This window comes from Aethalodelphis obliquidens, unplaced genomic scaffold (genome assembly GCF_003676395.1).
Source record: "Aethalodelphis obliquidens isolate GAN/ISIS:26980383/991018 unplaced genomic scaffold, ASM367639v1 scaffold2, whole genome shotgun sequence".
Classification (NCBI taxonomy): Eukaryota; Metazoa; Chordata; class Mammalia; order Artiodactyla; family Delphinidae; genus Aethalodelphis; species Aethalodelphis obliquidens.
In genome coordinates, this window is record NW_020837946.1 from 59,091,270 (window position 1) to 59,104,669 (window position 13,400).

At 43.1% G+C, this 13,400-nt stretch overlaps 1 protein-coding gene across 3 annotated transcripts in view; it reads right to left on the reverse strand.

Moving 5' to 3' along the window:
• Positions 1–13,400, reverse strand: part of MAP3K20 (mitogen-activated protein kinase kinase kinase 20) — a 173,658-nt gene that overhangs the window by 18,852 nt on the left and 141,406 nt on the right. The gene's annotated exons all lie outside the window — the stretch shown is intronic.

The following is a 13,400-nucleotide window of genomic DNA, read 5'->3' on the forward strand; positions in this document are numbered from 1 at the left end:
CGCTAAAAATAACAATTGTGCATACTTATGAGCCTAATATAGAATTTTACAAGCACAATTGCTAGCTTTTCAGTTTCTTGGTAGTGATACGGACCAGATAGTGGGAATAGACTCTGATTTAAAAACCATTCACTTTTACCAGGGTGAACTATCGATTTTGGCTTGATGTGAATGACAGAAATGTGGGTATTGATTTCTGAATGGGAAACATTCAAGAGTTACTTTGAACGTCTGCGAACAACTTGATCTTGACAGGCAGAAATCAAAAGCAGACAGCTCTGTATTCTGAGAGAGCCCTGAAGGACTCCTTTTCCGAAACGATTTCACCCCTGGCAGTCTGCAGTCGTTCTGTTATTCACCCATAAGGTGCTGAGAATTCCTATTCAAATGGAAACAATATAGGAAAGGATCATCATTGAGCCATTACCGGGGGAGCAAGACAGGGGTGAGGCGAAAGATCACAAGTTTAAAGGGCAACCACCTGAGCTGGAATCCCAGTTTTGCCACTTTCCCCACAACCTCAGGCAAGTTATAGAACCTGTCTGAATCTTAGTGTTCTTTAATGACGAGTGGGTGGTTGTATTTGGACTCAATGAGATAATGTAAATAAAGTACCCAGCACTGTGCTGAAGCCGAATTAGGAGCCCCCAAAGAAGTGATTACTGTTGTTACCAATACAGGTCCCCAACAGAGCTCCAATCTGTTATGACATCAGCCAGCCCGTCATCTAGCAGCCATCTAAGAGAATGGGCGAGAAGGTAAGTGAGGCAGGAAGGTTCAAAGAGTGTTTAGAATAGGGACCTGGCCAGAGTGGACAGGCTGGATCAAAGCATCTTCCTTGGGCAGGAGTTTGGGGATCCGGAGGGCACTGACTGACACTGGTGCCGGGGACTGATCAGTGTTGGAAAAAAGAAGGTACAGCCACGTGGCGACACAGCAAAGACTGCCTTTCTGAAATAAGTAGAAGGAAGAAACTTACATCTTCTTACATACGTGGATTAGATAACACCAATACTGCCCTTTCCTGTTTCAACAGATCCTGACGCAGCCCTACCAACAGAAACCAGCAGATGTCCGGAGGGACCATGGTTGTGAAATGTGACTGACAGCCAGAGAGCCTCATCTTGGATGAGGAAACTAAAGCCCAGAGGGATGAGGTCATTTGACCAAGATCACACAGAGAGCAAGTGGTGGGGTTCCGAACTAAACCAAGGGGGCCCACTGTGCTATGAAGAGCAGGTTTCCCCTCTGTCTTTTCTGAATCCTGAACTTGCCCTCTTACGGGTTAACAAGAGTAAGAATTATAGTACTTTCCACCTTCCGAAGTCAACGAGTAGTCCAAATTATCTTGGTGAGTTCCTTGATAGGACTCCACGGCAGAGACTGAAATACTGAGTCTCTCCAATAAGTCCAACACAGTCCATTTCCCCCTCCTTTATTGAAAAAGACCATTGTTAAAAGTGTATATGGTGCCATTCCACTGTTTGTAAGCTCCCTTCCTTGACTGATTGGGCCAGGACCTGGAATCACAAACACTTCCCTCCAGTCCTGGCTTAGGCTTTGTGGCTAGGCAGGACGGCCACTCCCCAAAGCAGAAACAACCTTCTCCCCTCTGTTTGCACAAGCAAAATCATGGGGCAGGTCCTGACTACCAAGGATTTTTTATTTCATAACTAGATTCCCACCCAAGAGGACATTCCCACTTTTCAAATTTGTACCTTGCACATCTCTAGGGAGTGCTAGTTACTAATCTCTAGGGAAAAGGCAGTGACACAGCAGCCTTTGGGGAAGTTCTTCACTGAGGCTGAATAGCAAAAAACAGCTATCCAAACCTTTCTACTAGCTAGATAATCTGCCCCTCAGTGCAAATCTATAAGAAACAGATGGGATTCTGTTGGGGAGAGGGGAATTTTTGCATTGGAAACTGATGAAAAAAATGACAATTCTGTTGAGTGCCCAGGATATGTACCATTTCAGCTGCTGAAATACCTGGATAATTTTAGGAGCAAGTGTGTGGTTAATGGAGGATGAGAAAGCATTCTGTTTGAACTGCTTCAGCATTGCCAATTACGTGAAAAAATTTTCTGAATTAAGATTACTGGCCAAGTAAAACAGAAACTCTTACACTGTGAAGTTAACATCCTAAACAACACTCAGTTAATGCTAAATTAAATATCTCTTTGTGAGAAATCACTATTACATTCTCTGCAAGCTGTTTAAAATTCTTTGGAGTTCCAGGCTAATACATGGGATGCCAAACATACACATCCCTTCTCCCTTCCATAAAAAGAAAAAAAAAAAAGGAGGAAGGAAGAAAAGAAATAAAAAAAGAACGAATCAAGATAGAGGTAAATTTTCTAAATAGAAAAAGTGATTGAAGTTAGCATAAAAATTATACTTAAATATTATTTTAAGTTCTGGGCAATTCAGAAACAACAACCTCTCTTTCTATTTATTTTTTCCTACCAAGATTTTATTGCAAACATGAACATTATAGATAAACCTTTAAAAATCTAGGGCCAAGATTATTTAGGACATTTGAGAAGGAAACAGACCTCCACATTCGGCTTTCAGACTCCTATAGATGACCATTACCTGAAGGTTACAGACATTAACATTTTTTAATGTATTTTTTATTGAGGTATAATTTGCACACAATAAAATGTACAGTTTTTTTTTTGTTTTTTGTTTTTTTTTTTTTTGTGGCCACACCACTCAGGCATGCGGAACTTCCCCAACCAGGGAGCAAACCCACGCCCCCAGCAGTGGAAGCACGGAGTCTTTAACCACTGCACCACCAGGGAAGTCCAGTGTACAGATTTTTAAGTGTACAGCTCAATTAATTTTAACAAATGTGTACACCAATGTAATTACCCAAACAGGTAAGATATTCCACTAGCCTAGAAAATTCCCTCATGCCCTTTCCCAGTTGATAACTCCTTCACAACCAGGGGCATCCACTGGTCCAATTTCTACCACCCTAGATTAATTTTGCCTGCTCTAGAACTTCATAAAATTGGGATTTTGTAGTATGCATGTGTACGTGTCTGGCTCTTTTCACTAGGCATAATGTTTTCGAGATTCTTACTTAATCCCCACAGGCTTACCCTGTTATAGATAGCACTGCCCCCACGTTACAGATGAGCAGACTGAGGGTCAGAAAGTGTAGAGATTTGCAGCAAGTTAACTTAGCTACACTGGGCATGCCCAGTCTAATGGAGGGGACACTGGTTTTTAAAATCTCCATCACCACCCTACCCGTTCCCCATGACCAGAGAAAAAGTAAGATCACCAGAGAATGCCCAGGATTCTAGCAAAGAGGCCCTTCCACCTTAAAAAAAAAAATGGCCTGTACTGGGGAAACATTTTAAAATCTAAAATACAGAGGTCAGAATAAACTTTTTAAGATTCAAGAGGGGGGAAAAAAGGGAAACAGTCTCATAGCAGGCGACTGACTATTTTGAAATGTAAGAAGTCATACAAGATGAAATAAAAATACGATAGAAATGTTGGTCATGCTGGTATTAAAAGTAGTAAGATGTTGATGATTTAGGCCTCCGAAGGCTCCTTTACACGCGTTGCTATTATCTCGCTCAGCTGCTGAAACCTGCTGTTTTAAAGGCAGGAGAGTGGAACATCCCGAGATAGCACCTGGGTTATTTATCATTATGTATAACCCTGGTACACTCTATTTTATTATGCTGCCTTTAAAAGGAAGATAATGCAAGTATGGTTAATTTGTTTCTCTTCTTTATCTATACGGTGTCGTGACCCATCACGGCTTTGTCCCACGAGATTCGTTTTTCAACCCAAAAGAAATCCACAAGAAACTCTCCCTAAAAATTCCATTAATAACCTCTTTCAGCGCATATAGGTTGCAGGGTCTGGAACTAAGAATGTTTTAATCTCTCCAGCAAAACAATGTCTCATAATGATGTACAGGACTATTGCTGTACTGATGAAGAATCATACATAATTCAGCACCTTTCACTTGGCACCACTGTGATGTCCTCATTAGCCGTGGCTCACAGTGTCTGTCAGATGGTGTCCATGTGAACGCAGGCATTATATTGTCTTTGAGATGTGCAGCTGCTTCCATGACACTGCCAGTATATAAAAACATGACGCCAGTTTGTTTTATTTAGTGCTAAACCTTCCAGTTTGTAAAAACAAGGCTGACACAGAGCCTGACATGAGGCAGTGAAAATAATTAGCTCTCATTTTCTCAGCCTCCTATTTCCTTCTCCCTGCTGTGTTCTCTTTCCACTAAACCACCACATGTCAGTCGAAATGGGAGGCAATTAGTGGGCTCATTTCAGTCCCCACAACTGTGCTGAAAAGAAAGTATTTATGATGGCACAATGAACAGCTGAAAGATTAAATAACATTTGCCTTTTGAAAAGAAAATGACTTCTAGCTAAATGGGCAATTTTTGATTATTCTCAAACAAGCTTAGAGTAGTTGGTTTTTAAAATACAAGAAAGGAAAATGAGTCATTTTTAGGTGAAAGAATCAAATAAAACTTGACACAGTAATGCAAATAACTCATGTTTTATTGCAAAATATGTAAATGCGTTATACCCTTAACAATGGCTTGTGTCTAAGGTCAGGGCAGACTGGTGCCAACCAGACACCAGTGGAGATAAGGTTGTTCTGTTGCCTTCTGGGGAGTTGTTATTTGAGTTATGCTTGAAAAAAGGACTTTAGGGATGATGTTAAAATAAAGTGAAACAAATCAAGTGAGATACACTTTCATACGATGCATCACACACTTGACTACCTGAAATGGTTCAGATGTTAGTTGACATGTCTGGAAAGGGCTTCTTTCTTTCTTCATTTTTAAACTGTATTTGAAATTGGGAGGTACAAGGTATTCATCTTGGAGAAAAAGAATAGTAGGTCTTCCTCTTGATTTTTGAATACATAAGAATCTATTCTATCTCAGACTGGGTTTCTTAACCAATATAGAAAGTGGTCTCGCTTACCTAATTACTGCTTAAATGTTTTTAATGCTGGGAAATGGGCTGCAAATAAACTTTCACCCAAGACCTTCAAAATACAAAAACAGCTCTTATACCTATTAGATTCTCCTCCTACCTCCCATGTCTCCAGAAATGACTCTAAGAAATACAATTTTTGTTTCTTTTTTTTAGAAATAGAGTTTTTGGGAAAAAAACCCTAAACTGTCCTAGTTAGCAGGCATTGTTTATTCTCAATCCAAATCCTAATGTTGATGTGGTTGTCACACATCTTTGCTTCCTAACATAGTGTTTTGTGTGTGTGTGTGTGTGTGTGTGTGTGTGTGTGTGTGTGGTACGTGGGCCTCTCACTGCTGCGGCCTCTCCGGTTGCGGAGCACAGGCTCCGGACGCGCAGGCTCAGCGGCCATGGCTCACGGGCCCAGCCACTCCGCGACATGTGGGATCTTCCCGGACCAGGGCACGAACCCGCGTGCCCTGCATCGGCAAGCGGACTCTCAACTACTGCGCCACCAGGGAAGCCCTAACATAGTGCTTTTAATTTCATTCCAAATAATCTGTTCTTTTACAGTTGATTATTTCCAAGATCTAATTTTTGGTTCAGAATACACAAGTCACTGTGAGTTATCAAGGCCTTCTCTCTGCAGAACTTACAGTGATTCCCAGAGACTTTTCAAAACCTGCTTCTAAAAGCAAAGATCTCTGTTATTATCAACAACTGCGCCTGTCATCATAAAGTTGCCAGTGATGGCTGTTACAACCGTTTTAAAAGGCAGTCACAAATTTAAGTTCTGTTTCTCTGTTTGTATAATTATATTCTTACTTCCTACAAACTCAAATCCTAACTTGTGATTCATACACTGTGGTCAGTGTAGCTGTATGAGCCAATAGCCACCCAAGGGGATCTAAGCCAACAAGGGGTTCATTGGGAGCCTGGAACACTCTCTGAGCTAACTATGCATTTTAATATAGCTGGAAACCAGCAATAATGTGTTTGCAATTTATTTAAACCTATGTTTCATCAGGTATACTTCCTTGCTACTCATGATTTTGAAAGGAATTCATAATCTTGATTAAGAAGACTAAGAGTGATCCAATCTGTGCTGGAGCCAGCCCTCATGAGCTGATTGCTTTCATCTCTTCCCAACTTCAAGTTCAGTGATGTCACATTGGCAATTTGAAATTGGCCACGGTAGGAGTATTGACGACATGGAAAGCTGCAAACACTACAAGTCAGGGCTGTTTCCCCAGTTATTAGACATTTTCTGGCAGGCCATTTCTACACATGACTATCAACCCATCAGCAAGGATGTACTGGACGCCTCTCCCAGTTTTGTTTTAGTTCTATAGGAGGCTGCCTGACCTGTTTGACGAAGCCCGTCGGCAACGCGAATTGGAAATCAGCAGCAAGTCATGTAGTCAAATTCTGAACTGCATTTGCTCCTTTGCTGTCAATTAAAATTTGTATTTCTTACAGAACCCTACCACTGCAAGCTTATATACTGAGGCACACAAACACACGTGTGTGTACATGTATCTTTCCCCCCAAAAATAGTTGGTCATGGGAAATAAACTTCCCTACACTGAATTTTTCATAAACGCAAGACATATCAAAGTAAGGCAAAGCAGGGGCTTCCCTGGTGGCGCAGTCGTTGGGAGTCTGCCTGCCAATGCAGGGGGCACGGGTTTGAGCCCTGGTCTGGGAAGATCCCACATGCCGCGGAGCAACTAAGCCCGTGAGCCACAACTCCTGAGCTTGCGCGTCTGCAGCCTGTGCTCCGCAATGGGAGACGCCACAACAGTGAGAGGCCCACGCACCGCGATGAAGAGGGGCCCCTACTCGCCGCAACTGGAGAAAGCCCTCGCACAGAAACGAAGACCCAACACAGCCAAAAATAAATAAATTAATAAAAAAAAAAAGTAAGGCAAAGCACTGCCTTTTAGTTCTTCCGAAATGTACAAAAGGTGTTGACTTTTTACTTCCTTACAAAATCCTTTGTGCCCTGTTATTTTATTCATGTTTATCTATCCATTTATAAAAACTCCACAATAGGAAAAAAAAGCCCTATTTGGCAGTTTTTAATATTTATAGTGCTTTGAGGAAGGGCCTGGAGATTCAATTAAGTTTATTAAATGCCACATTTTATAAGCAATCTAATAGAGACGTGAAAGCACCATAGTAAGTGGGAAGTATTTGTGAAAAGCAGCATTTGTAACCTATAGCTAAACAACTGGAGAAGCAGAACTATTGGCTGAATTTCTTCGGGTGGGGAGTGGGAGAAGGGGGCCAGGTACCAACAGTGACGGACGTAAGGAGGGAGGCGAGGGGGACGGAGAAGCCTTCTATTCCGATGGGGCCAGTTAGTGCTGCTTCCACCCCTTCCAAATGTCCCTCTTATTTTCTCTACCTGGTTCGCTTGCCCCTTCAAAATGCCTCTCGGAAGGAAATCAGAAGAGATGGTCATCTGGAGGGAGGTGGCTGGAGTGTGGAAGCCAGTCTCTAGTTAAGGGTCCACTGGAGCCAGGGTGTCGCTTCCCAGGCTTCTCCCCTAAGCTCATCTCTTCTCTACAGCGGGTGATCCACTTAGACCCAAGGGAGCCCAGCTTCAATCAGGTTTCCTTGCCTCACTGGGGAGAAAAGGGACTAAGGACCTGAGAGAAAAGTCTGTGACTGTCCAGCACACACAAGGAATGAACGGCTCCTCGGAGAGTTCCCTCCTAACTCTGCTTTTGAATTTTTATGACACAAAGTCTCAAAAGGAACTCGGTGAGAAAACTCCTGGGTGAGTTGATAGTTTATTCCTTGAGAATCAATGTTCCTGACTGGTGAGCTTATAAGAGATATAATAATAAACTCTATGCAGCTGAATATTTCAATAAAAAAGGGTGGGTCGCCACCCTGGGGAGTGCATGAAGCTGCCTGAGATTCCGGAAGCCGCTTTCCTTCTGTAGCAAGTCAAAGGCCTTAGATTACAAAATACAAGGCACTTTCCACATGAAACAAAAATAGTGGTGGTTTAGTATTAACTGACCAAAAAAGGTGTTTGCCTTTTTATTACCAATACACCTATTTGGGGGGATGACGATACTTTTCAAAAAGAAGCAGTATGACACCAGGGTCGAGCCCCTGGGCTGGACCTGCCCCTAACCAGGTAGGAACTCTGGGGGAGGAACTTTTCCTCTCTCCTCCTCAGTTTCCTCCTGGGCCTGCAGGGATACTGCTCCCTATGAGGGTGGATTGTAACAATTACACCAGAAAAATGTTTGCAAAGCACTTGCCACGATGTCTGGCTGAGGTATGAAATAATAATAATTACCATAAGCATTTCAAGCCCTTCGCCCAGGAAACGAGCTGAGAAAGACCCAATTTCTGCCAATACCACTGTCAACTTGGAGGCTGCCTCAATGTACATTGTTATTCAAATTAATAATTAACTTTACTCTTTAGAAATGGGTCAGGTAAATGGGTAAAACTCATTCTCAACTTCTTATTAATTTAAATTTTCAGGGAACCCTTTTGTCCAATTATTTCCCCTGCCAGGTTGTCTCAAAAAAGGAAAGGAAAAAGGATGTTTGTTTCATTTGTGGATGAATTCTTGAATTCCATACGGTGCTGGTGTCTGGTGAGGGCCTCGTCATCCCGAGGGGTTGGGGGCGGCAGCAGAGACTAAGTTCATGGGCAGGGGGTCACGCAGGTGCTCTGGGCTACTGGAGCAGGCACAGGCTCCCAGACGCGAAAGGCTTTCCTTGGTCTGGTGAATCACCCTCACTTATATGCCATAATCCATCTAGTTGTAAAATGAGGCTAAAAAAAGAATTTAATCTGAATTCTTTGACCATAAAGGTCGACAGGTCTTTCTTACAAGGAAAGGCTTTATTTTCTACATATATTTGTATATTTGTGGATAAGGTCACATTTCCATTGTTTCCTCTTAGTAGGCCAGTTACTGAAACAACAAACCAATTTTAAGTGGTAGCTAACTGGTGGTCCTTTTCAGAGGCAATGGGAAAACACAGCTACTATTTTCATGATAAAGTCACTGTCATACATTATTCCCAATGGCTGCCGTTAGAATATATCTTTCATTTTAATTGTAAAAGAAAAGGTGAAGTGGTCAAGCTAATCTCCCTGATACACAAACTCAGGTTTGGAGAGAACTTCCAAAACCCCAGTGTTCTCGTGTAACTTATTCTAGTCATGGAGACGGGGGAAAGGCTTCATCTTTTCTGTGAAGATGGGCTTATGGGAACTCAGTTAATTGGGATTTTGAGGATGACCTTTTTTCTTGGGTTCTACCTTGAAGGGTCAAGGTAACAAGGTTTTCATGTGGGGAATTTAAATTTCAATTTAAAGCACATTTGTGAGAAGATATTTCAAAATGTTAGGTTATAGTCTGACATAATTGGGTAGTTTAGACCTGGACAATAATTTACTCTAGGATTATTTTGTGGAAGTTTCCAGATGGCTTAAATATCTTGGGCCAGGTATTAGAGCTTAGCACATGTTTAATATACAGGTGATGATGAAGATGTAATTTCTGGTCTCAGCTCCGTCCTCTTACCCTAGGCTGGTAACACGCTTTCTCTAATCAAGGATGACAATACCATGTGCCTTATGTATCTCACAGAAATGCCAAGGGGGATAACTGAGATGACATGATGAAATAACTTGAGCTCTTCAGAAAGAAGGACTCTCTAAGCATAAGTTTTAAAACATTATATTCAGAAAATTATTTGCAAACGACCATGAGCCTCTTCGAGCTCATATTCTAAACTCATCCCTTCTAAAAAAAGCTTTTCCTGGGAATTCCCTGGTGGTCAGGACTCTACACTTTCACTGCTGAGGGCCCAGGTTCAATCCCTGGTTGGGGAACTAAGATCCTGCGAGCCGCGCGGCGTGGCCAAAAACTTTTTAAAAATTTAAAAGAAAGGAAAAAAAGCTTTTCCTGATTAACCTCAGCCATTCCCATCACTTCTTTATTCTTTTAGCAGCTTGGTGTTACATCCGCATTGTATATTTCATTCTCTCTTTTTTTTTTTTTTTTTTTTTTTTTGCGGTACGCGGGCCTCTCACTGCTGTGGCCTCTCCCGTTGCAGAGCACAGGCTCCGGACGCGCAGGCCCAGTGGCCATGGCTCACGGGCCCAGCCGCTCCGCGGCATGTGGGATCTTCCCGGACCGGGGCACGAACCCGTGTCCCCTGCATCAGCAGGTGGACTCTCAACCGCTGCGCCACCAGGGAAGCCCTATATTTCACTTTTGATCTATTGCATTATAATGTCATCTATCCAGCTGCTCACCTTAGAAACTGGGTGCCGTCCTGGCTTCTCTCTATCACCCCAACTCCAGCTAGTGACACAGTCTGATCAGTTCAGTCTGATCAGTTCCGTCTCAGTGTCCCTGGACACAGGGCACTTCCATGGCACTGCATAGCCTCAGCTCCTTGTTCCTTTTCACCTGGTTGTCTGCACTGCCCCACACAGGACTTTATCACTCTATCCCGAGCTCTTTCCAAATCATCCTTCTCTGTGCTTTTGAGAGATCTTTTTTAAACGCAAATAGAATCCTCTCTACTCCCTGCTTAAAACTCTTCAAACGCCTTAGCTCAGCACATAAAACAGTTCTTTTTCTGGTCTCCAGCCACCATTCTGGCCTTAACTCTCCCCACACTATTCCACCTGCTCCATGTTAAAGTCGCCCCAGAGGGAGCGATGCTTGAGTTGAGTTGTGAGGTCCTATAGAAATCAGTCCAAAGAAGAGCTGCCTGTGTTTTCCTGGCTTCTGAGCTTTTGAACATGATGTTCCTTTTGCCTTCAATGTCTTCTCCCTACCTAATAACTCCTGATGGTTTTCAAATTTTAGTTCAAGTATCACCTCTACCAAGAAGACGTCAAGATCCTCTTCTGACCCCTTTCTACATCACTTCAGTGTTCATCCACTGTGCTTTCATTGAATGATGTGCATGATGTTGTAAAAAATGCATCGTTCTGTATGAAAACCATTCACTGATCTTGTCTACTTCTTCCCATAAACTGTGGGTTCCTTGCAAGGCAGTACTAATCTTTTTTACTTTGCATTCTGAGCATCTAGCATTGAGCCAGACACACAGTATGTCCTCAGTAAATTTCTGCTGAGTGAATGGATGAAATTATTACCCTGCATGGGTGACCAAGGATCAGCAGACAATCGAAAGTTGCAGTGACTTTAGGCCTTGTGGATAACCAATGACTCAAGAAGTCTATACCATCATGGTCAAAACCAGACCACTATATTTGGTCTCCAATATCAGTTATAGCTTCTGATTTTTACTATGTATATATTCAGTTTTCCATATTAACAAGTCATTTCTTTGTTAATTGAAAATAATTTTCTTGGTTGAGATTACTCTTGACAAGTCTTTTTCAGGAAAATTCTTCCCTCTTCTTTTACCCCATCCAAGCCGTAAAAATGTTTAAACACACTGGGACTTCCCTAGTGGCGCAGTGGTTGAGAATCCGCCTGCCGATGCAGGGGACACGGGGTCGTGCCCCGGTCTGGGAGAATCCCACATGCTGCGGAGCGGCTGGGCCCGTGAGCCATGGCCGCTGAGCCTGCGCGTCTGGAACCTGTGCTCCGCAACAGTGAGAGGCCCGCGTACCACCAAAAAAAAAAAAAAAAAAAAAAAACTTTAAACACAGAGCACTCATAAATAAAGTACCATAGAGTTGAGCATCCCAAAGAAGGCAAATGAAAATGCGCTGTTTATTTGCCATCAGATGGACCTGGGGTGCCCACAGCTACAGAATCTCAGGATTGGAAGGGCCTTTGCTTATTGTTGGAGAGGAACTTACTCTCCTGCCCCCCTTTCTGGTAGCTGCTTCTAACAACAGGCATGAATAGACAGTGACCCGTTCACAGAGGGAAAAGAAAAGTGTTCCTATACCAGACACCTAGAGTCAGAGCAGCTTTCACTCAACCAAGTTCTGTGGCCCAAACAAGGGAGGTTAAGATTTCTATTCAGCAAGAGCACCAATATACCTGCAGTGGTGCAGGTAAAACACTCTGTCCAGTGTCTAGAAAGAGCATCTTTTTTTTTTTTAATAAATTTATTTATTTTATTATTTATTTATTTATTTATCTTGCCTGCGTTGGGTCTTTTGCCGCTGTGCACGGGCTTTCTCTAGTTGCGGTGAGTGGGGGCTACTCTTCGTTGCAGTGCACGGGCTTCTCATTGCGATGGCTTCTCTCGTTGCGGAGCACGGGCTCTAGGCACACGGGCTTCAGTAGTTGTGGCACGCGGGCTCTACAGCACAGGCTCAGTAGTTGTGGCGCACGGGCTTAGATGCTCCGCAGCATGTGGGATCTTCCCGGACCAGGGCTCGAACCCATGTCCCCTGCATTGGCAGGCGGATTCTTAACCACTGCGCCACCAGGGAAGCCCAAGAAAGAGCATCTTTTGAAGCCCCTGGTAAAACTAACCCCTTGCAACAATTTCCAATCATTCCCAAGTGCTGGTTCCAGGAATGACCTGGGGTAAGCATGGTTTAATTAGTGAGGGCCGGTGGGCCAGCTGAGCCCCACCAGCTCTCCCAGAGCAACGGGCTCATGTTGTGAGGAGTTGTTTTTACAAGGTCTCTTTGCAGCATCAAAGGAAAGGTACCAATAGTGCAGTAGTTAAGAGTTTGGTTCTGGGGTCAGAGAGGCCTGCGTCAGATCCGTCTTCTGCTACTTGCTAGCCATGTAACCCTTGGACAAGTTAATTGGCCTTTCAGAGCCGTAGTCTCCTTATTTGTAAAATGGGGGAAAATAGCACCTACATCTGAGTCTGTATGCCTGGAACACGAGTGGTCAATTAATAGACATGATCACTATTACTGGCTATTCATAGTAATCCAAAGTAACAAAAACCTATTATGATTCCAATTCATATGACACCTAGCCCACGTAATTAGCCCAGACTCTAAACATAACATAAAGTAGCAGCCTGACTGAATGAGATTTGGTCAAATGTCCTGCCACCCCATTTAGCGTTGATAATCTAGGTTTCCATTTTGCCTACAGTTCCATTCTTGCTGTTGTTCTACTCTCGATATTATAAAAGTGATTCCCCTTAAAAAACAAAGAAACTGGAATCAGGAAGCTGTGACGCCAAGAAGCATAAACAATTACTCTAGTGTCCGTGCCCCCGACCTTGACACTGCCCACTGCCCACCATGGTTTGCAGTGCGTTTCCTTGAGGGTTTGGGTGGCCTCACACAGGGCTCTTCAGCTGAATGAGAACGATTCCTAGATTGGCTTACAGAGGCAGCTGGCAGCCTTTCAATTAAATTCTATTTTATAAAGTCTATAAATTTACTCAGAATCATGCTACCAGCTGGTAGGGGGTATATAAAACCACACAGTTCCAGGAGAGAAAAAGAGTAAATTAGACTGAAATTGATCCA